Below are 23,307 nucleotides of genomic sequence, written 5' to 3'. Positions count from 1 at the left end.
CTTTCAAATTATATAGCACCTGGATGAGGTTGGTATTTTCCACTATTGCCTGTTGACAGTTGGTAAACTGAGGCTCAGAGTGGTTGTGACTTGCACAAGGTCACACAGCTAGCAAGCACCGGAGGCAGAGTTCAACTGCAGGCTGGCAGTTCTCTGGTTTCAGAGTCTGGACTCCTAACCATTATACTTGACCTCCTCTCTGAGCTGTTTTCCCTAATTTGCACCTAACTGCCCAGTGTGGCCAGGAAACACAAGTTGGGATGGGTCACCATATTTGGGATGATGTCTTGTTCACCCTGTTTGCTAGGACAAAGCCATTCTCTGGGGGTTTGGTGAAGCCAGTTGACGAGACCTAGCGCATCTGGAAGCCAGTGGTCAGCTGAGATGTGTGGCACTCTTTCCCTAAATATGTCTAGGGGTCCAGCCAGAGCTGCACCATGAGGTATTAGCACAATGAAACCTACTCTCAGACATTAATAATGAATGAGAAGTTGGATGTGGCCAATTCAATTGCCACCATTTTGCTTAACTAAATGACACTCCCAGAGATTTGTAGTAGTAATTACTCCTTCTTTGCCACATCCTCTTTTTCTCCCACTAATTTGCTCCTGGAATCCACCTCCAAGGCCTGTCACGGCTAGCTGTTTTTGAATCGACAACATTTTCAATCTTTCTGACTTGCTGGAACTTTGTCCTGGTTTGGAGCACAGAGAGGTTGGCTCCTGAATGTGGCAGTCCCCAGATGGAAGCCTTGAGATGGTGAGAACAGATATTTACCCTAAAATATAAGGTCATTAATACTACATAGAAGCCAAGTACATGTGCACATATGTTCATAGCAGCCCTACTCACAATAGCCAAAAGGTGGAAATAGCCCAAATGTCCATCATTGGATGAGTGGATAAACAAAATGTGGTAGATCCATACAATGGAATATGTTTTGGCCACAAAAAGAATGAAATATACATGCTATAACATGGATGAACCTTGAAAAGATTAAGCTAAGTATAAGAAGCCAGACTCAAAATGCCACCTATTGTATGATTCCATTTATATGAAATGTTCAGAATAATAAATCCATACACACAGGCACAGATTGGTGGTTGCCAGGGGTTGGGGAGAGAGGAGAATGTGAAGAACTATTTTACTGCATGAGGTTTTCTGTTGGGGTGGTGAAAAAATTTTGGAACTAGACATAGATGGTGGTCACACAACACTGTACTGAATGCCACTAAATTGTTCATTATCAAATGGTTAATTTTATGTTATGTGAATCTTATGTCAGTAAAATGAGGCCAAAAAAATTTTTTTTTAACGTTTATTTATTTTTGAGACAGAGAGAGACAGAGCATGAACGGGGGAATGGCAGAGAGAGAGGGAGACACAGAATCGGAAACAGGCTCCAGGCTCTGAGCCATCTGCCCAGAGCCTGACGCGGGGCTCGAACTCACGGACCGCGAGATCATGACCTGAGCCGAAGTCGGACGCTTAACCGACTGAGCCACCCAGGCGCCCCAAGGCCAAAATTTTTTTAAATGCTACATAGGAGAGATTTGGTTGAAGCATCACATAATTATTGGAAAGAATTTGAAGTCATGTCGGTAACTACCTAGTCCTTTAATGGAAGCATCATATGTATTTTTCCATCTTTACACATGACCTTGGACAGTTTATTCCCCATGCTGACAGGGGTGCCCCAGGAAAGCATCTGGGTGAAAGGGGGATGGGGAAGGGAGACAAGCCTGGACAGGGTTGACACCAGTTCTAGATCCCAGTTGTAGACACACTGGGATACCTCTTCTGCCTGGGATATGGGAAGGAGGAGACTTTTTTATAATCCAGTTTCTCTGTTACTTACCAAAAAAAAATCATTAGAAGATACATAATTAAATACAAATATATTTTTTAGAGAAATGGTAAATGTTCTAGTCATGAATTTTTCAGTAAAGTTTATTGTTTTACTTAACTATAAAAGTAACATCATACTTACTATAGATTGGGAAGCACAGAAAGGCTTAACGAGAAAGGGGGTTGGAATCAACTGTTACCCTCCCATGTAGAAGTAGCTACTTTTAGCAGTTAAATAAATCTTTCTAGCACTTTATGCCTTTATTCACACAGATAAAATTACATGATGTACATATGATGTACCTCCTTTCCCCATAATATCATAGAATAAGCATTCCTCTGCTTCATTAAAACATCATTGTGTTGGATGCACAGTAGGGCATTGTAAGGAGGTATGGTTTATTTAACCACTCCCTTATCATTAGATATTTTGGTTGCCCTCTGAGAACTAAATCCAAAACTCTGCATGTACAGTACAGGTTACAAGTGGAGGGACCCAGGACATGCTGTGGGTCTGATGTGTAGCAGGTGATATACAAACCTCAGTCGAGAAGACTGGGTCTAGTCTTAGGAAGGTGAGTGTGGTGTGTGATCATAATTTTGCTAGTAGGAAACAAACTCACAGCAGTATATATACTCTTTGGAGAACAAACAGAAGGGTAAGGTCAGCATACCCAAAGTTGGCAGACCCTCAGGCACTGCCCAGTTAGGAGGAAGTCCTGGCTCAAAGATTTAGATTTGCATTTTTTAATGTCTCTAGTAGCAAAGCACTGTCTACATGGCAGGTGAAAGGGACATCATAGGAATGAGGCACCCTCCTGGCCTCAAAGAAGTGTGATAGGCAGCAGTGCAGACTATTAGTGTGGTTAGTGAGGATTGTTGAATAGTGTGGCCAGTGCCGTGGGAGGACTATGCATTCTGGGATCATAGAGAGGGTGTGTTGGCCTGGCTTTGGTATTGGGGATGGAGGATGGGGACAGGGAGGATTCCTGCAGAGTGACTCCTGAGATGAGGCTCAGTAGATGAACCGTAATTACAGTCCAGAGCACTACTCTGGACTCTCCCATCAGCCACCTCTCTGCTGATTCTATGTTCACCACATGGCCATTTGTGAATAACTTGGCTTCCAATATTCATAGACAATGCACTATTCTGTTCCATGGGATGGATGCACTTCTCATTGTCATGGCCATGTTAACATGCGGTCTTGAGCTTGGTTCCCGTGAATCTGTCCCCAACAAATGGGTCTGCTCTTTGTTTGTGAGTTTTCTGAGCCTGCAAGGCTAAGGATGCCAGGGCTTGTGACAAGGTGAATTCACCAACGTGACCCACGTCTCCCCTAAGAAGACCTCTCCAGGAACATCAGAGCTCCATACATGCTTTTCCCCTTCTAAATGCAACAGCTCCATCTCAAGGGGGTCGTATAGAAGTAAGCAAGATGATGTGGGCAGCGGGCCTGGCTCAGTGCTTAGAAGCTCTGAGCTGGTACTAATTCTTGTCTTCCTTCCTTGGAGACTCTTCTGTTTCAATTGGTGGGGGGAGAGTGGGTAGCTGATAAGTGGAGATGATGAGTCACATAGTTCACTAACAACCTCCAGCTAGTTCTCCCAGTTCATTAGCCAAGCCATCAGTCAATGTGACTAATTGTTACTTTTTGAGATAAATGTTTAAAATATCATCTCCTATGACAAGGTTCTTTAGTAGCTCAAGGACTTGTTGGGGGTGGTAGGGGAAGATAGAATGCATGCACAGAACAACCAGAAAATAATGCTGGAAACTGACTATGGAGGCTCCTTCCTCTAGGCTGGGGCTAGAATGCACCAGCACAACTGGTTGGCTGTTTACTGTCAGTGTGAGATCTGACCAGGCAATACTCACTTGGCCCAGTACAAAGCCTGATTTCTCCTTTCTTGGTTCTCTGCTGCTCTGTACCTCTGCTAGCACTGGCACTTTTATATCTGTGTGGGGAGAAAAGGCTCTCCTTCCCTGCATTTCTATGACTCAGTGGCGTACCTAGAAATGGTCCTGTTGAAAAGCCTAATGTAGGCTCCACCTGGGAAAAACAAAAAGCCCTTCACTTCTTCCTTTTGTGAGCTGAAAGCTAAGAGAGCTTGAGCAAGCTTGGTTTCTTAGGTGGTAGGAGTAAGGTCACCGTCACCAAAAAATGGGAGATAGATGCCTTAGGCTATAGCTATAGTTAACATAATTTTCATAGGTCTAGGTGACGCTTTTCATAGGCAACTTTCCATAGGTGTCCCAGATGGTCTTAGAATTGAACTTGGACCTCTGGGTGGCCAAGAGTCAACTCTTGCAGACAGGATTCTAGATGGACCGAGCCAAGAACACAGCCCTGGAGATGTCAGAATTGTCTGGGGTCTCCACCAGGAATGCTCCTGATCCAGACACACCTAGAATCACCATTTCTTTTACTTCTCTTTCCCTTGTCTGCTCTTCCATCCACCTTCTTTCCAAATCCTTCCCTGTAAACGTTTCATCAGTCTGAGTCCTGGGGTCACTATGGCTACGTTGAGGGGAGCATTTGCCACTGAGGCTCTTGCTCTAATTGGAGCTTAGTGGTGGTCACCTTTTGCTGGACATAGCCTCTGGCCTCTGACAGGACCATATGGACTCTCATAGTTTCTGAGACCCGACACACCCCAGATGCAGCAATGGACTTGTCCTGCTACTGCTGTCACTGACCTTGGGTCTATGGGATACTTGCTAGCTTATCAGCTGGCTAAAAAAAATCACTCCAAGCTCCATACTTAGACTTGCTTCTAGGAACAAATACCCTTTTAGAGAGGTACAACTAGCAATCGATAACCAACCAACCAACCAACCAACCAACCAACCAACCAACACCACCCCCACCATTACTAAAAAAGAACATGAAAAGAAAAGAGAAGATTCTAGCACTCAGTTCCTAATGTAATGCCCATACTCATTGTCTTGCACACTCCCACCCCCAAGTGCTGCTTCACATTTCTTTAGGGGCTCTGAGGTCTCAGTCCTATATGTCCATGCTCCTGCACAGGAGAGGCCTGAATATAGCTCCTAAGTAAAGAACAGAAATTCAAATTGTGGTTCAGCAGATTACTAGCTGTTTGATCTTGGGCTAGGTATTAGCCTCTCTGTGCCTCAGTTTCCCCATATATAGAATGAAGATGATAATATTTCCAACTTCATAGGGTTGCTGTGAGGATTAAATGAGTTAATATATGCAGAGCACTTCAAATAGTGCCAGGAATATGATAAGTGCTTATGTTAGTGTTTGCTTTTACAAGACCCTGGATGGTCATTGGGTTTCTGGCTGGGGCCAAGCCCCCCCCTTCCCCCCGCCCCTGCTCCAGAGGGGATTCTGCCTTGTATTTTGGTTCTCACCTGTGCTTTGAGCAAGGGATCTGCCATTTACAATAAAATGGTATTTATTACAAAGGACTCAAGTGGTGGGTCATTGGTATTTACTCCCTAAGACAAATATAGAATTAAAACATAAAATGTGACTCAGAAGAGTCTCAACAGAGCAACTCAGGTGAAAGACAATGGAAGCCAGTTTATTTCCTGCAACAGCAGCAGAAGTCTTTGAACCTACCCCTGTGTATTCCTGACCATTGATCTTGTCTCTGTCTCCTTGTTTCTAGATGCAAGCTTGTGTCAAGCACATGTTAGGTGCATGGGGCTCTCAGTAGCCCCTGACAGGTTGCAGCATTAAAGCCCACCTTTGACCTTCAGGATAGAAACCTCCCCACTGCTGGCCTGGGTGGGCTTCTCTGTCATATTAGACCTGAAGCCTCCGAAACTATTGTTGATCTACCCAGCGTTCTTAAAGTGTCAAGGATACTCAGGGATTTTCTGGCCAGTTTTTATGGATTTAAGGACAATGAAACATACACTCTGGTGAAATCTTCAACTACCAAAAAGCCACCTCTTGACAGTATTATCAGGAATGTGTTAGCAGGGGGTCTCCAGATGACCTGAAGCCCAAAGTAGTGTATCTCTTCTTTGCCAGCTTAGACTTCTGTTTTTTTGGTGAATTAGTCTTTGCCCTTTCAATGGCTGATGAGAGTAATAATAATGATGTGCATTAAGTACTTATTTAGAGTTTTCATGTCCTATAGCACTTAATCTTCAAAATTAACTTGGAGGCCGGTCCTATTATTATCCCCATTTATAGATTCATAAACTAAAGTTCAGAGGGACAAAGTGGCTTGCCCAAGATCACCTAGTTGGAAACCAGCAGAGCTGGAATTCAAATGGCAGTCTGTTTTTCTAACTCCTAGAGCCTATACTTTTGACTGCAGTGCATGGTGCCTCCATGTGTGGTGAGTGGACAGAAAGAAAGGGCATAGACTTTGGTGTCAGATAGGCCTGGCTCTGCCTTACAAGCTGAGTGAACTTGGATGGAACATTTGGTCTCTTTAACAACATCAGCAGCAGCAATGATAATAGCGTGTGCTTGTACGGCAGAGGTGTGCCTTACTATTTTAACTTGTGTAACTGCAACAACCTCATGAAGTTGATACTAGTGTTTTGCCAGGGAGTTAATAACAGGACCTCAATGTGGTCTCATGATGATTAAATGAGATACTATGCATTTGAGTACTGGGCCTGGCAGAGAGCAAGGGCTAAATATTAGGAAGTGTGGGTGACCATAGCTCTGAGAAAGACACACAGTCTGGTTCTTTCCTGCCAGCATCCTCCATTTGTGAGAAGAGAGGATCCCGAGCTGAATGAGAATCTGTGTTCTTTTTGATTTTCACCACTAAACATAACTGCTCTGTTTCATGAAGCTGCCAGTCCTGTTACCTTCGAGCATGGCCCAGGCACTCCATGAATGTCTGTTAAATGAATGAGCCAAGGGGACCCGCTCCAGCCACCGGTAGCCCAGAACAGAAAGGCCATTTTCTCCTAAACAGAGAAAGCTCATCTCCAAGAAAAGGCATAGGGGCAATTCATGAGGTTCTGGTGCATTTGTGTGGTGTTTGGGGAGCATTCTTCTTTTTATTATGAGAAAAGTGCCCCCCTGCATGGTTCACCACCATCCCACTCCCAATAGGATGACCTATTTTTCTCCACACAATTCCAAGGATTTTGTTCCGGGGGGTAGGAGATGGGATGGGGGCTGGGAGTTGGGGAGAGGGCCCATCACTGTATCAACTGGGAAAGACACTGCCATCCCAGTCAATGGGTGTCTGCTCCTCGGATCACTGCTGGATAGAGGTGTCCCTGAGTACTCTGGAGGCCTGTCTTCCAAGCATCATGCTGCACCATGTGTGTCCACTGTAGGTCCATTAATGGCCCATTCCACCCACACAGGAAGATCATTATCTATCTATCTATCTATCTATCTATCTATCTATCTATCATCTTTCTATCATCTTTCTGTCTATCTATCTATCTTTACCTAACCTGAATATCTCTTCTTCCAGAGCATAAACTCATTTCCTTTGGCCCTGTGCTCTGAGCGAAGAAGGGCCAGCCGGTCACCAATTTCTATATGACTGTTATTCAGATCTTCAAAGACTGTTATTAAATCTCTCCTTGGCTGCCTCCTGTCTAACTAAATAATTCCTGCCCCTTTCACCTTTCTCCATAGGCCCAGTGTTTCCACTCTGTGCAGCATTGTTCAGAGCCCCTCCATCTTCTCCAGCAGGAAATTAGGAAGACCAGGGGTCAGCCAAGTCTTAGGGGCTATGGCTGGCTGAGGGACGAGGCGAAGGGCAGCAGGTGTTGGGGGACACACCATGGTCTATTGCTCCTGGGTCTCGGGGGTATAGCCTCAGCTTCTCTCCTTGCTGCTGTCAGCCTCAGAAAAATGTTTTTTCCACTAGGGGACAGCCTTGGTGCCCATCTTTTCTCCCCTCCCACTCCCTTCCAGCTCTGCCCCTCTGCCTGATGACCGTGGTCACTTGGCACCCCCTCCCACCCCTCCTGGGTTCAGACACACAACAGAAGACAAGTAGAGAGCTGAATGAGGCAACAACTGCAACAAATACCAACGATGGCTAACGTTGTTCACCAGCTGCCATCTAATTGTGTGCTTTATCTCAGTTCCTCAGACAGCCTGATTGTCCCCATTTCCTGCAAGGAGATTCTGAACTCAGCGATACAGCCTGTAAGGCACTTGTCTGAGACCACACATAGGAGGTGGTACAGCCAGAATTGAAAGCCAGGCAGTGGGGCTCAGACACAGTGCTTTTAACACCGATTATCTCACTCTATTTATTTTGCAGAAAGTGAATCAAAGGTAGGGAAAGAGACCATATGGGATCATTAGGAGCAGGTTACTACTATGGACACCTGGGGCCAGAGAAAGGGACCCTAAGGGAACAGTTTACAGAGGCAAGAGGAGAACCAGAAGGGAGAGTTTCAAGAAAGAGGACAATCAGTGTCAAATGCGTGGAGAGCCAAATATAATTTTTCCATGTCTGTCTTCCCTCTAGGCCCAAGGTAACCTGCCTCTATTGGATCCATTTTCTGACCTCTGGAAAAGGCCCATTTGTGTCCCACGCCCATCACATGAGATGACTCTCCTCTCCATAAGGGCTCTTCCCAAGCTTCTCTAGCTCCAAGACTCCAAACTCCCTGCCAAAGCTACCTCTTGGATCCCACATGGGCTCTGAGAGGCCAGGCCTAGGGGGGAACGTCCTGTGAAGGTATGGGTCCTCCACCTCCCTGTGCACGGACCTCTCCTGCTTTCCAGTTCACAGGTCTGGAGTTCAGCTTTACTTCCAGCACACTTTTGCTTCCCAATTTCACTTCCCCCTTCCTTCCCTCTCTGCCATAACCTAGGTAGCAAAAGGGTCTTTGCTTCTTTTTTGTTTTCCACCTGTTCGAGTGCAGTTGGCTGAAATATGGCTCCCTGGGAGGTATCGTGTCCTAATCCCTGGAACCTGTGAATGTTACCTATGTGTCACAAGAGATGTGATTGCATTAAGGACTTTGAGAGGGGAAGATTATCCTGGATTATATGGGTGGACACTAAACACAGTCACACGTATCTTTATGAGAGATGGGCAGAGAGATATTTGATACCATCTGGTGTCAAAGGCTGAGAAGAGAAGGTGATGTGACAATAAAATAGAGAGATTTGAGGATGCTGACCTCGGAGATTGGAGGCATGTGGCTACCGGCAGCTGCCAGAAACTGGAAAAGGCAAGGAACAAATTCTCTCCTAGACTCTACAGTAAGCACAGCCCTGCCAACCTTTTGATTTTGGCCCAGTGATACTGATTTTGAACTTCTAAACCCCAAAACCATGGGAGAATAAATTTCTGGGCTTTAAAGCCAGGCAGTGGGGCTTCAAATGCCTCCTAAACACCACACAAGTTTATGATACTTTGTTACAGCAGCCACAAGAAAATGAAAATATGGATATCACCAATATGCATTTGCAGGTTAAAACCCAGCACCACTTAAAAATGCTTGGGCTCCATATTTGCAGTTCAGTGCCTCAGGGGTGGGTAGGAGTGGGGGTTTATGTCAGAAATTCAAATTCATTATTTTAGGGAGGCAGCGTTTTGCTACCACTCCTTCATACTCTTCCATCCCCTTCCATCCATGCTCAGGGCACTTAAGGCCAGAAGCTTCTCCTATGGGCATGAGAGGAACTTGTTGAGCTTATCAATTTGTGCCTTCTCAGGGGTTTTTGCATTTATTTTATTTTATTTTATTTTATTTTATTTTATTTTATCTTATTTTATTTTACATTTATTTATTATTGAGAGACAGAGAGAGACAGAGTATGAGCATGGGAGGGGCAGAGAGAGAGGAGACACAGAATCTGAAGCCGGCTCCAAATTCTGAGCTGTCAGCACAGAGCCCGACACAGGGCTTGAACCTGCAAACCGCGAGATCATGACCTGAGCTGAAGTCGGATGCCTAACTGACTGAGCCACCCAGGAGCCCCAGGGGTATTTGCATTTTAAAAATAGGTACCCCCTGTTCATTCCACCCTCAAAGTGCAGTATTTAATCTTGTGCCTTCCTTAGGCTCTGCAGGTCCCTGAGAGCTGACCACTTCATTGACCCCCAAAATGTTTGAAAGGAAATAAAGATAGCCAATAATGACCAGTAGGGTGAGGGAGGGGATGAGGCCCTTTAGATAAGGGTGGCCAATAAAGGCTTTCTGAGGATGTGACTTTCATGCCCAAAATCTGGATTAGTCCAGGCAGATAACAATATTGAGCAAAGGTTTTGAGGTGGGAAAAAAAAATCAGATGTGTTCTAGAATAGAAGGGGTGACAGGGTGGCTGAAGAGTAGAGCTAAGTTGATCATGCAGAGGTCTGTGGGCAACCCTGAGGAGTTTGGATTTTTCTTTAAGTAAGATGCAAGGCAGGCTAGGGGTACCTGGCTGGCTCACTTGGTTAAGCATCCGGCTCTTGGTTTCAGCTCAGGTCATGATCTCACGGTTCGTGAGTTCAAGCCCCAAGTTGGGCTCCTGCTGGCAGTGCAGAGCCTCCTTGCGATTCTTTCTCCCTCTCTCTCTGCCCCTCCCCTGCTCTCTCTAAATAAGTAAATAAACATTAACAAAATGAAAAGCAGGCTAACTTGTTAGTGCAAAATCCCTTCCTAGTTTCTCACTTTCCTATACTGTCTTTTTCCATTGCCATCACACAGATGAAGAAACAGACGTAGAAAAATTAAGTAACTTGTTTAAAGTCTTACAACTAATAGAGTTTGGATGAAAACCTTGTTCTAGATGACTCCCGACTCCATGTTCTTAACCCCCACAAACCAGGGTCTCCAATAGACTTCACTGTAACATATAGCTCAGCATGGTTGCAAGTAGAGACAAACCCTCCTGGAGTGTAGTCTCCAGTGTCACAAACTGTAATTATGTCATTTAGAGAACTGGTCACCCAAGATGTGATGAGGAAGTGTGGTTAATTCATCCTGGGGCTAGGCCCATCAGGCCCATGGCTTTGACTTCGAATTGTCTGAAATGCCTTTCTAATCTAATGTAATCCAGAATGTTAATGATCTAGAAACTGCCGGCTGAGGAGAGAGAGAGAGAGAAGGAGGGAGAGACACGGGGGCAGAGGGGGCGGCGCTCAGTCATCAGGGACTGTTTTTAGGACTTTTGAGGTCAGGGAGCTATTGACTGACACACACAGGAGGAAGACTGTAGTGAAATCATCAGCCTTACAGCATCTGGTTTTATGCCATCATGAATCCTTCAATGCCTTGAAGTGGCCCTGAAGCGAGTGAGGGAGTAGCTGTCTCTCCTCATCAGAAATGGAGACAGAGGGCTGATCCTGTCATAACCCCCCACCAATTTGTGATGGGTCAAATTTTTGGCCATGCATTGCCCTAGAAATTGTTGCCTCTTGCAACTGGAAAGTACTGCAGAGCTTCAAAGAGCTATAGTTTTTGAGACACTGTTCTAGCTCATTCTGCTACATCTTTTGGGCCAGCCTCAGTGACAGAGTGGGATCCCTAGTTCTGTATGGTTGGTACCTCCTCTCCCAACTGCCAAGGGCTGCACAAGTGTTGTACCAAACCCCATTGGGCCCTGGATCCTCTGTCACAGGAAAAGATTACAAATGCAAACACAGACTGGGCTTTCACAGGAAGAGTGAAATCTGGCCTGAGGTTTGGTACATAATGATCCTCTAAAAAAAGAAACTCAATTACACCTTGAAATGGAATGATTCCTTTATTTTCTCAAACTGAATACCTTGGACTTGGGAAGCCACTGGCTTTCTGGCTGCCTGGTCTATTTCTACCTCTCTTTTCTTGCCAATGTTATTTGTGTGACATTCCAGAAATCTTGTCTTGTGTTGAAATCGTAAATAAAATGGACCATTATTGACCACTTGTAACTCAAGATTTCGCATAGATCCACTCCTCAGGCACAATCATGAAAATCTACCATGTACCAAGTAACCCTAGATGATTTCAATTCACTGCTTCCAGCTTGGTTTATCATAAGAATAACAGTATTTAACATAAGAATAACAGTATTGACTCACATGGTAAATTCAAGAAATTATTATTATTTTTTAAAAGAATTGATGATTAAAGTGAAGGCATGTAGTCTGATGCCAAGTAAGTGATGGAGATATGTCAGTAGAACTTGAATTTCATCAGTTTCTTGTCTGTGAAAATGGGAATAATAACAATAATTGCACCTCTGCATAGAGGCACTGTAAGGATGAAGTGGGACAGTCTGTTCAAAAGGCCCAGCAGAGTGTCTGTCAAATATCTGTTCACTGTTGTTATCAACTCTATAGCTGTGGGGACTTTTTGTAGTGTGGTTAATTTGAAAATAGGAAGAAATGAGCAGCCCCTGAGAAAGTGCTCAGCTTTCTACACCGTAGCAGGCCTAGGAGTATTAGGTGTTTGTTGGAGATTGGATGGAGAGGCAAAGGGATAATTCAAGAACATTCTGGGCTGCTAGTTACTTTGTAAGACAATGGGAGTCTAGATAGTTCCAAATAAAGCTCTTTGTTGCAAGAAAGAAGGCAGCCAGCTGGTACAGGAGGCCTCTTACAAACAGCTCCAGGCCTGCTGTCCTTGGAATCCTGGGAGCATTTCAAGGGACAAGTCTGATTTCCATCTGCCGGGATAGGGATCCTGGCATTCACGACAACTGGCTTCATTTGTAGACATGGCTGTTCACCTTGGAGAGCAAGATCAGAATAAGGCAAAGCTGAGCAAGGGAGCGGCTGCTTAAAGCTTTACCCCAATACAAGATAGAGCAGATTTGCAAGACCTGGGCTCTGTGAGGTGAGCATCCGACTAAACCTAGTTCATATTTCATGTCAGCTGGGATCTCCTGGTCTCTTAAGCTCTGAGGAATATGGATGTGAATCCCCATTCCATGATTGATTTCTGTAATCCCGTGTGGACTTGTGTCCACACCATGTTTATCAGGTGTGGAACTCATCGCTTTTCTAAACTTACACACACATGAACTCACATATGGAACTATGCATCTCGCAGACCTCACTGATGATTTTGGATACATTAAAAAAAGGTACATAACTTATAGATCCTAGATGTTCCTGTCCCTCAAATATTTTTCAGCTCTTTCCTCAGCTGGGAGCACTGCTTCTCACTCTTTCTTTCTCCTCTTTGCTTCCCCAGTGGCTAGTCCCTCCTTTCCAATTGAACTCCTGGCCAGTCTTGTATATCTGGAAGGGAGTGTCCTTGAACAGGATGCACCCTCCTCAGGAGACAGATATGCTTCTAAATTGACCTCCTCCCTGGGGCGCCTGGGTGGCTCAGTTGGTTAAGTGTATGCCTTTGGCTCAGGTCATGATCTCATGGTTCGTGGGTTGGAGCCCTGCATCTGGCTCTGTGCTGACAGCTCAGAGCCTGGAGCCTGCTTTGGATTCCATGTCTCCCTCTCTTGTCTGCTCCTCCCCAGCTCACACTCTGTCTGTCTCTCTCTGAAAAATAAATAAATATTAAAAAAATAAATAAAAAAAAATAAGTTGCCCCCCCCCCCGCCCCAATACATATTCAGAATCAGGAGGATTTCTAAAACTGTTGATTGAAGAAGAGCAAGAGAATAGTTCTGTGTGTAGGAAGACACATCCTCCTAGGCTGAGCAAGACAAAAGAGGTCAGAGCCATCTGTCCACAGCCACAGGCCTCCTTTTCCAGCCTGGAGAATGAACTGGCCAGGCTGGCTCCATCCTCTGGATGGACAGTGGTTTTGGAATAAGCCTCAGGCCCTCCTGGTCTGCACACAGGGCTATGTGTGTCATTAGGCATGTCCTCTCACTGCCTCAGACTAATAAGCATGGGTGGCAGGTGGCAAAGTGCAGTATTATAGGCTGAAGGTTTCAGCCGGAGGCCAGCACTCAATGCTGACCAGATGCAGTTCTCCAGAGCAGGGCTGGCACCACCTTGCAAATCATACCACTGCTATTTGCTTCTCTTCCCTCCTGCAATGTCACAAGAGAAAATTAAACCTATATCGGTTGTTTCTGTGTCTTCCTGAAGAGCGGGGGTCACACAGGTTTCTTTTTCCAGCATTTACTGAAGGCATACTCTGCAAAGTAGTCTACATGGGTCTTTGTGATAATTCTGTGGGGAGAGATCTCACCTTACAGAGGAAGATGCAGGTGCAGGTTCACAAAGCGCTCCAGAGCCTGCTCACTTCACCCCTCATGGTGGATGTCCCATCCTTCCTGGGAGAAGGAAGGACACTGACATTTTTTGGGCACAAGCAGTGTGCTTCCACACAAATGTCACCCTTTCAAATTCTTTCTGCACTGTCAGCACAGAGCCTGACGTGGGGCTTGAATTCATGAACCCTGAGATCACGACCTGAGCTGAAACCAAGAGTCAGTCACTTAACTGAGCCACCCAGGCACCCTCTTTTTAAAAATCACTTTTTAAGTTTATTTATTAAAAAAAAATTTTCTTAACACTTATTTATTGTTGAGAGACAAGAGACAGAAAGAACACGAGCAGGGGAGGGACAGAGAGAGAGGGAGACACAGAATCTGAAGCAGGCTCCAGGCTCTAAGCTGTCAGCACAGAGCCTGACGTGAAGCTCGAACCCATGAACCGCAAGATCATGACCTGAGCCAAAGTCGGCCGCTCAACCGACTGAACCACCCAGGTGCCCCATATTTATTTTTAAAGAGAGAGAGTAAATGTCACCCTTTTAAGTTCTCATTGCTCTGCCTTGAGATATTATTAGTCCCACCTTCCTGATGAGGAAACCAAGTCTCAGGAAACCAAGTCAGATGCCACATTATTATTCTGGCTGCAGCTCTTCTCCCACCCACATAGTAGCGAGTGTGGGTTAAGCTGACCTGGACTTGGCCCATCCTCTGTGGATGCCACTGGGAACCTCACCAAGCCCCCAATCCAGCTCTGCTGGCTCCTTGTCTCCAGCCCTCCCTAGCTGCCAGCTTTCATAACCAGCTACCATGATGCTCAGCCCTGCCAAGGCCCATGGCCAGCGGAAGCCTGGCCCGGCACAGTGGAAATTCCCTCCTCATCAAAGGGTGACTCCTAGAGCTGGCCTGTTGTCCCATGTCCCGTGACCAGGTTGTCTAGAAGAAGTGAGCCGAACAGGAAGTGGTAGCAGCTTCCCTTCTGGACCCCTTCTGCTTGCCTGGCCTTATGCCAGGACACCAATGTGAAATCCAGTTCCTACATTTCTAGGGCTTACTGAGCATGGAGAATGGTCTTGACTGTCAGCCTTTGGTCTGGGGCTTTGATCTGATTCGAAAGAGTTTTGGTCAAGCAAGGTGCCCTGCTGTACAGGTTGGGCTACAAACAGTACCCCCAGCCCACTGCCAGAATGTAATGCTTGAGTACTGTATTAGAGTTTCATAGAGAAATAGACCAATAGGACATGCACACGTACATATATATAGTACATATACAGTACATATGCATACATATATATATATATATACACATATACACATATATACACCATATATATATATATATACTGTATCTATATACTATGTTGTATTCTTGAGGATAATACCTTCTCTTAGGGAAATCTCAGTCTCTGGTCAGTCTTCAGCTCATCGAATGAAGTCCACCCACATCATGGAGGGTAGTCTACTTTGCTCAGAGTCAAGTGATTTAAATGTTAATCACATCTGGTGGTATATATATACAATGGAGTATTACTTGGCAATCAAAAAGAATGAAATCATGCCATTTGCAACTACATGGATGGAACTGGAGGGTATTATGCTAAGTGAAATTAGAGAAAGACAAAAATCATATGACTTCACTCATATGAGGACTTTAAGAGACAAAACAGATGAACATAAGGGAAGGGAAACAAAAATCATATAAAAACAGGGAGGGGGACAAAACAGAAGAGACTCATAAATATGGAGAACAAACTGAGGGTTACTGGAGGGGTTGTGGGAGTAGGAGATGGTCTAAATGGTTAAGGGGCACTAAGGAATCTACTCCTAAAATCATTGTTGCATTATATGCTAACTAATTTGGATGTAAATTAAAAAAAAATTAAAAAAATGTTAATCACAACTGAAAAATACTTTCACAGCAACATCCAGGCTGGTGTTTGACCAAACAACTGGGCACCATAGCCTAGCCAAGCTGACACGTAAAGTTAACCTTCACCAGTACCCATCTGTGAGTAATAGTGGCAAGTCCAGAAGCCCAGTCCATACCCTTCCACTGCCCTTGGTGATGTATCAGGGGTGGCCTCGCACGGAAGTTCCTTTATTGGCCACACACAAGCGTCACCATACAGAGCAGCAAGAGCTCTCCCCAGCATTATGCTCAGGGGAAGGTACTCAGCAGAACTGATCAGGGCCCTGTGGGTTAAAATTGTTAACATGCTCCCGGCATGAGGAAGTGGATTTTGCTGTAGCAGACCTGTGCAACCAGAAACAAAATGCCACTGACTGGACACCACAACATTTAGGAATTAAGCAATTGAGTCTCGCCAGCGGAAACCACAAGCAGGTCAGCTACCCTGAAGGCAATGTCCAGAGCGTGGCAGTGGAGGTGGAATCCTCTGCTCTGGCTGTCACCTCAGACAGCAGTTCATGGCATGGGATTTGGCTCTCGGGTCTTCCTGCCTTTCTAGGCCAAACCTCAAAGGGAAAGAGAGAGAGCTACTGAGTCTTGATGTCCCAGATCCTGGTTCTAGCTGTAGCCAGGTGCCCTACCAGAAAGCTTTCTCTTCCTTTTGCATAAAAGAAGCTGACTGCAGCTCTCTGGACAAGAAGTGCTAAAGGTTACATTTCTTAATATAGGTGACCTGGGGAGATGATCATCAGGAACAGTAATACAACTGGCAAGCCCTGCCTTTCTTATAACTCTGAGGCCAGGGTAAGAGCACAAATGAAGGACCACATATTATGTGCTTAAATATTTAAAAGTTATAAATCATGCTAATATACTCTTAAATAAAATATGTTCTTCCTCCAACCTGCACAAATATACCTTCATAGGCACCTAGAAGCCTGGACTGAAATAGGAATTCTCAGCCTCCTCTGAGTTCTGAGAATATGGTATTTCCGGGAAAGCCGACAAGGACCCCCAGCCTCCAGACTGCCTCTCTTTCCCTTCCCATTCCTGGCTCTGACTCACACTGCAAGGGTCACTGCATGCACACAGTGGGTATCCCAACATGCACATCTAAGCTCTGTTTGTAAGCCCTGCAAGCAGTTCAAGCCTGGGACCACACCGTAGGAGTGGTCTGACTTTTGGAGAATGGGTCCAGGGAAGAGGGCTGCTCAAATCTGGGAAGCAGACTCAGGCTGCCTGGGTGAAGAATTTAATTCAGGATACCCAGGTGCTATCTTGAGTGTAGGATGTGGTCAAGCTGAGAGCGGGCTCATCCTCTAGACACTGGACTCTTTGCTTTAGGAAGAGGGTCATGGCCAGTGGAGAGTCACAGCAGGGCTCTCCAAAGTGAGGGGCCAGAGCAGGGACCCTTCTTGCCTAAGAGTGGTCTTATACATTAGAATGGTCCCATCGGTGCTAGACCAGGATAAGCTTCTTGCTCTGGGTACCAACCATCTTGTGATCTGATATTCAATCTGTTTCCGTGTTATCACCTCCCTTTCATCATTCTTCCCCCCCCTCTCCTCTTCTCTAATCTTGGAGATTTTCCCCAGTGTGTTCTCTATATCACAGCTTTTAATTGTTTATTTTTTATGGTGAGTCCATCTTGCTGATCACTGCTATTTAGGGGAATTCAAAATCTTTTTCTATTTTATTTTGCATTCTGTTGTGACTTTGAAAATTTTATCTAGTTCCTGTGCATCCCAGGTTTTCTCTTAACCCGGCTTCCATTTGTGGGTCTTTTGGTGTACCTTATAGAGACCAGATCTTCTTTCATGGTATCGAAACATCAAGCATGTTTCTAAAGGTTTCTTCTGTCTCTTGTGGTAAATAATTTTTGGAAGACGTAATTTTATTCATTTCTCTGTTGCACTTCATATTGTACGTTTTGGTTGTTTGTTCATTTGTGAAAAGAAATTAAACTAGACTTTCTTTCATTTTTGCCCTACTTCATCTATGGTCCTGGCATCTCCCCTTCCCATAGCCTGAGCTGCTGGTTGGTCTGAGGAGCAAGGCCTCCCAACCAGCTCAGGAGCATAGCAGTTTTTCAGGTATCTGCCTTTGGGCAGAGGAGTGCGCTCCTGTTCTGGGGCCCCTGTTCTCTGCCTAAGTGTGAGCCTCAGTCCAGTCCCCTTTGTATGTGTGTAACATGTGGAGAGCCCTAAGCTGCTGAGTACTGAGCTTCCAGGGCTCTGTCCCTGTCCCCACTTGCGGTTTTCTGGGATCCTGTACATTCTACCCCCAATACTCTTGTATTCCTGAAGTTTTCATTTCTGAACAGTTCTAGAAAATAGGGCCAGGGGAGGAGAAGAGAGCAAATAAATTAGCATGAATTTGGCTGCCTCAGAACATAAATATTGAACAATAAGGTTGGTATTTCTCTTGCTTTAGTAGATACTGGCATGCCCAAGCCAAGGGAAGGTGGTGGGACATGAGGGGCATACAAAGGCTTTTGCTGTCTTTCCCCCTGTTCTCTGCCTGGGGTTCAGAGGGCAGTCTATTTAGTCATTATCTGTGTATTTCAATCCACCCTTAACAGGGACATACCAAAAGTTTGCCTTGTAAATTAGCCCTGTAAGTGAGAGAAATTTCCACCTTGATTCTGGCAATCATCTTCTCTTAACCTTAGTTTCTGCCTTATTCAGGGATTATTTACTTGCAGATGACAGAACCATGCAAGCTAATTTAAGGAGAAAGTAGAATTAATTGGAAGGGCACAAGAACTTCTCAAAAACCCAAGGGTGGGAAATGAAGTTAATCCCATGAGGGATCAGGAAGCCAAAATGCTTTGATTTATAGTGTAGGATGTGATTAGCATGCCTCAGCCAAGTGTCAGAGTAAACGCTCCTGCTCCCCAAGCTGGGGAAGCAGGAAGATGGGAAATCCAGTTAACCCTTACAAGGCCCACAAACACCTCCCCTTTATATATACAATGCTTATATTTTCAACTTAGGAACCCCGTTCATTCTACTGCGATGCAGACTGTGGTGGAAGGATGTTGGCCGCTGAGTGAAAGCTGGCCTCACTGGGTCGGGTCTGAAGCCCAGTGGCTGTGGCAAGGTGCTAGGGCTCCATCTTGACCCACCTATAGCACATTTTGAGAAGTTGTGAGCCTCCTGCCCAGTGAAAGGGCTCCCTAGTAAATTGACCATGTCACCCAGTCTCTCCCACAATGTGTGGAGGCTGTACCTTGGGTGACCCTGTCAATACAGGTTCCAACATCCCCCAGCCTATGTGTTATTAGTAAAAGGCAGCAAAGCCCTGCTTTCTGCTGTGGGAGATAATTCATGGAGCATAATGATCTTTGAGTTATACCCTCCCTCAGATCTCTACTAGAAATGCTGATGTGGAACTCTTCTCAACTGCTATGGAGTTTTAGTTGGGAAGGCTCCATGTTTTAAGCCTATATGTTAGACCATTCAATAATTGGCTTTTTCAGTCAGATTCATGATGCCAAAATAGGGCTTATGGCAGTGACTGAAAGGCTGGATGCAAACTGGATGTAGTGCCTGCTGATCCACGGTTTCTGTTCCCTTTCTTTGTAGGGTGCCAGGATTACCCCATAATTTCTACCTGTCTTCATTCTTACGGCAACTTATCTCTGGGGCTCCTGTGCCTATCACTGGTGCTGGATTGTGATTAGGGGCATCTAAGTTGACCCCATAGATAATCCTACCCCTAGGTCTTAGAGGGAATGGGCTGGAGGCAAGGGTTTCTTCCCTTGAAGAAATTCTGTGTCTGTTGTGCAAATTTTCTCACTTTCTTCCCAGAACTCTGCACACCATAAACAAGTAAAAGGGTCCCTTGTGTCTTTTCCCCATGGCTGGGGCTGCCTGCCTTGCATCTATATAAATAAGAGAGGTCTTCAATAGCAGACCAGGGTGAACATGAACTCCTTCTTCACCAAAGGAAAGGATTAATGGGGCGTTCCAAGAGAGCCTGAACCAGGAAGTCAGTGTCATCAGTACAAAGGCAGTCCTCTTCCCTTGTCCTCCCCTACCCTCCCCCAGCTACCCTCTGTGGAAATGTTCCATTCCCCCATTTTTGCAGAGCGCCCTTTCTCTATCCCATTTAAACATGATGCAAACATGGCTGCCCTAGGACCAGATATACACACCTCCCCAGTTGAAGTGCACAGAGAGCTCCTGTGTTGCAGTTTTAAAGTCTGGAAAGAAAGAATCACATTGGCCTATTTGGACCAATCAGCACTTGTCAGGGTGTGGAACCACAAGTCCACTGCCCAGTCATTAGAGGCCACTGAAAAGTCTCTCTGGGAGTGGAGACAGCAGTTCAGGGAAATGGGAACATAACCACTATGGTTTCCAACACTTTATTGTGTTTCTTCCTGGTATTTTGAAGAAAGGAGGTAGAGGATTCATCAAGTGCTCTGTGTTACCCTAAGATATGAGTCACTTGTGACAACTTCATGTGGCATCCGGTTACCACCCAGGTCTGTCATCTGACTCCATGGGACAGAGACTACCAAACTGTTGAGGGTGTGGAGGTTTTAGATCTAGAAATACACTGATCAAGCATTACTGTTTTCATGATACAGTGACAAATAATTCCAATATATGATTATCCTTAATTTGTACTCAGCATTTCAAAGGAGACAGGTAACAGCAAGAATGAAATGGGGTCTGGACTATGGGGTTGAGAATGCAGAGCATGAGGGTGTAATAGAATTCCACTTTTCCTTTTATTTCTTAATTTATCTAGATCACCATAAAACTAACGAAATATATTTTCTGCCATCCTGAGTACCCCAGGCAGAGTTGTGTCCCTTCCTTCTGCATTCCCACAGCACTTTGTTCGTATCTCAATTTACCGTTTATCACTCTGCATGGTACTTATTTGCTGCTTGGTCTGTTTTCCTAGCTAGACCAGTCTTCTCTAGGGAAGAATCTGTATCATGTTCTCTGTGTACTCCTAGCATGAATCGGACTTGAACACAGTCAAAGTTCAATAAATATTTGTTGAATGAACCAGACCCAGGATGTGATGAACCCAGGCAAGCCTTGGGTATCTGTGCCACCTCCAAGTTGAAGACTTCCCTGCATTGCTGCTTCTCACTGTGTGGACTCCATCCACAATTTGGGTCCTCTTGTGGCTCCCTTCCTCTTATCATACACTTTCTTTCAGATTAGGGGACTTTCCCAAATCCCAGACCACTTGGCTGGAGTCTTGACCCTCTGCTTAGCCCTTATAGCCCTCTTCCTGGGAGATCAGACCCTGAATTGTGTTCCTCTCAACATTGCTTGGATCCAACCTGAACAGATAGATCTCTGGCATGGTGACATAGCACTGCACATTATATAGTATAGCTTCCTGCTATATGGGGTTCTTCTTTATTTTGCATGTTAGATTAGATAGTGATCCCTATAGACCCCTTTCTGTCGCTTGCTTTACTGTGGAACATATTTGAACTCCATAAGCACTTTGCCTAGTACAGTCCCTTCCTCTGCCTCCACCCAGTTTGACATCACTTACTCTTCCTCATGCTGCTGGCTGATCTCTGCTTTCCTTATTCTATGCCCACTATTAGCTGCATGCTAACACCATGGCACATAAGGGCCATATCTTCCCCGGGTCATTGTGCTCACTGTGAATCCTTCTGGGTCCCTTTTAGAACTTTTTCTTGCATTACTGGTATGGAAAGAGGCATTTTCCTCCCGGGCTAGCTGGAGGACTCAGTGTTTCCTCAGCAGGTTTGTTGCCATGGCCACCATGTCAAACAGACCCTCCTGGAGCTGAGGCTGGGTTATGTGTACCCTCCGTAAAATCAAAGCATATTTGTGTTTGGCTGGCTGACTTAGCAAGGAGCTGAGAGCTTCCTGATTTCCTAGAGCAAGACAGGGGAGACCTAGGACTTGGATGAAGCCCACCTACCAGGAAGGAAGCAGGAACTCTAGGCCGACTCAGCTTCTGTGGTTTAGGAAAGCTTCGGTCTGGCAGGAAATTCCATGAAGACCACAAGGGCGATAGTAATTATATTTGTCTCTAGAGCTACTGTAACAAAATACACAACCTGGTTGGCTTCAAACAATGGAAATGTATTGTCTCATAGTTTTGGAGGCTAGAGGTCCAAAACTGATGTGTTGGCAGGGCCATCCTCCCTCTGAAACCTGAAGGAGACAATCTTTCCTTGCCTCTTTCTAGCTTCTGGTGATTTGCCAGCAATCTTTTGTGTTCCTGTGGCTTGAAGTTACAGCACTTCAATCCCTGCCTCTCTCATCATGTGACTTTGTTTCTTCATGTGTCTCTGTCTCTGTGTCTCTTCTCTTTTTTACTGATAAGGACATCAGTCATATTGGACCTAAGGGATCACCCTACTCCAGTATGACTTCATCTTAACTAATTACATCTGCAGTGACCCTGTTTCAAATAAACTCACATTCTGAGGTAGTGGGGTTAGTATTTCACCATATCTTTTGGGGGTTTGCAATAACAGTAATGTTGCAAAGGGTGTCAGTTGAAGGTTTGGGGGTTTCATTAAGTGGGTGGGACTAATTAATGGAACATTTAAGATGAACATTAATCAGAAACCCTAATAGATTGTTGGATGGCTTAGGGGGTCAAAGTGAGATTTGAATTCCATTATGATGACACTATGGCCACAGGGACACAGGAATGTCTTGATACTGACCCTTCTTCCTACTAGACACTTAACCAAGGGAGGTATCAAAAAAAAAACAAAAAACAAAAAACTAGGCAAGCACCTGGACTCCTAAGTACATTACTTAAATATGGCACATCAATTGTCTGGGTCCTCACTAATCATGTTACAAATATCTTTTCCCTTAGAGCTAGTAATGGGAGAGGCAGCTGTCATACTCACTGGGCAAAACTCCAAGCTTGAATGAACTCAGCCAGCCACCTACATGAATTTGAGCAACTGAATATCACTGGAGAAAATCACAGTCAACTGAGAAGCTTCCCTTTAAGCTCACCTTCTCAGTCCACTGCCCACTCAATCTAATTTTATGCATATCTAATAAACTTGATATTCTACCCTTTAGGATGATATTTCCTACCTTCACCTCTCTTCTCAAAACTCCTACTTCATTCCTAACCACTTACTCTGATCTGATTATCCTGAGTCAGTTGTATCTAATTGAGAAATTAGAACCATCAGACAAAAAGTCCCGTAGTCTATATCTGTGTTCATCTGCATCTTCCCCTTCTGTCCTCCTGGCACAAAGGAGAAAGGGTGCTGTTTCTGTCATAACTCAGCTCTTCCTGGACCTGGAACCCCTATGGGCTCTGGGTCCCATTCTCTCTCCTGTTCTCAAGGTTTTACTCCCCCAGTTATTTCCTGTCCCTCCTAAATGATCAATCCTCCCCTTTTCTATGAGACTATTCTCTTCAGCTCACAAACATGATTGGCTCTTCTTTATCTCTAAAATTCCTTCTTTGTTTCCCTCAT

General features: G+C 45.0%; 1 long non-coding RNA gene across 2 annotated transcripts in view; it reads left to right on the top strand.

Moving 5' to 3' along the window:
• The first annotated feature begins 468 nt into the window (after positions 1 to 468).
• Positions 469 to 23,307, top strand: part of LOC122231227 — a 46,212-nt gene continuing 23,373 nt past the window's right edge. For both annotated transcript variants that reach the window (XR_006208415.1, XR_006208414.1), the window contains exons 1-2: positions 469 to 759; positions 8,292 to 8,504. This is a non-coding gene — a long non-coding RNA (uncharacterized LOC122231227). The remainder of the gene's footprint in view (positions 760 to 8,291; positions 8,505 to 23,307) is intronic.

This window comes from Panthera tigris, chromosome D1, assembly GCF_018350195.1.
Source record: "Panthera tigris isolate Pti1 chromosome D1, P.tigris_Pti1_mat1.1, whole genome shotgun sequence".
NCBI lineage: Eukaryota > Metazoa > Chordata > Mammalia > Carnivora > Felidae > Panthera > Panthera tigris.
Note: the sequence above shows the minus strand (reverse complement) of the source record. Positions and strands in the feature narration are given on the sequence as shown.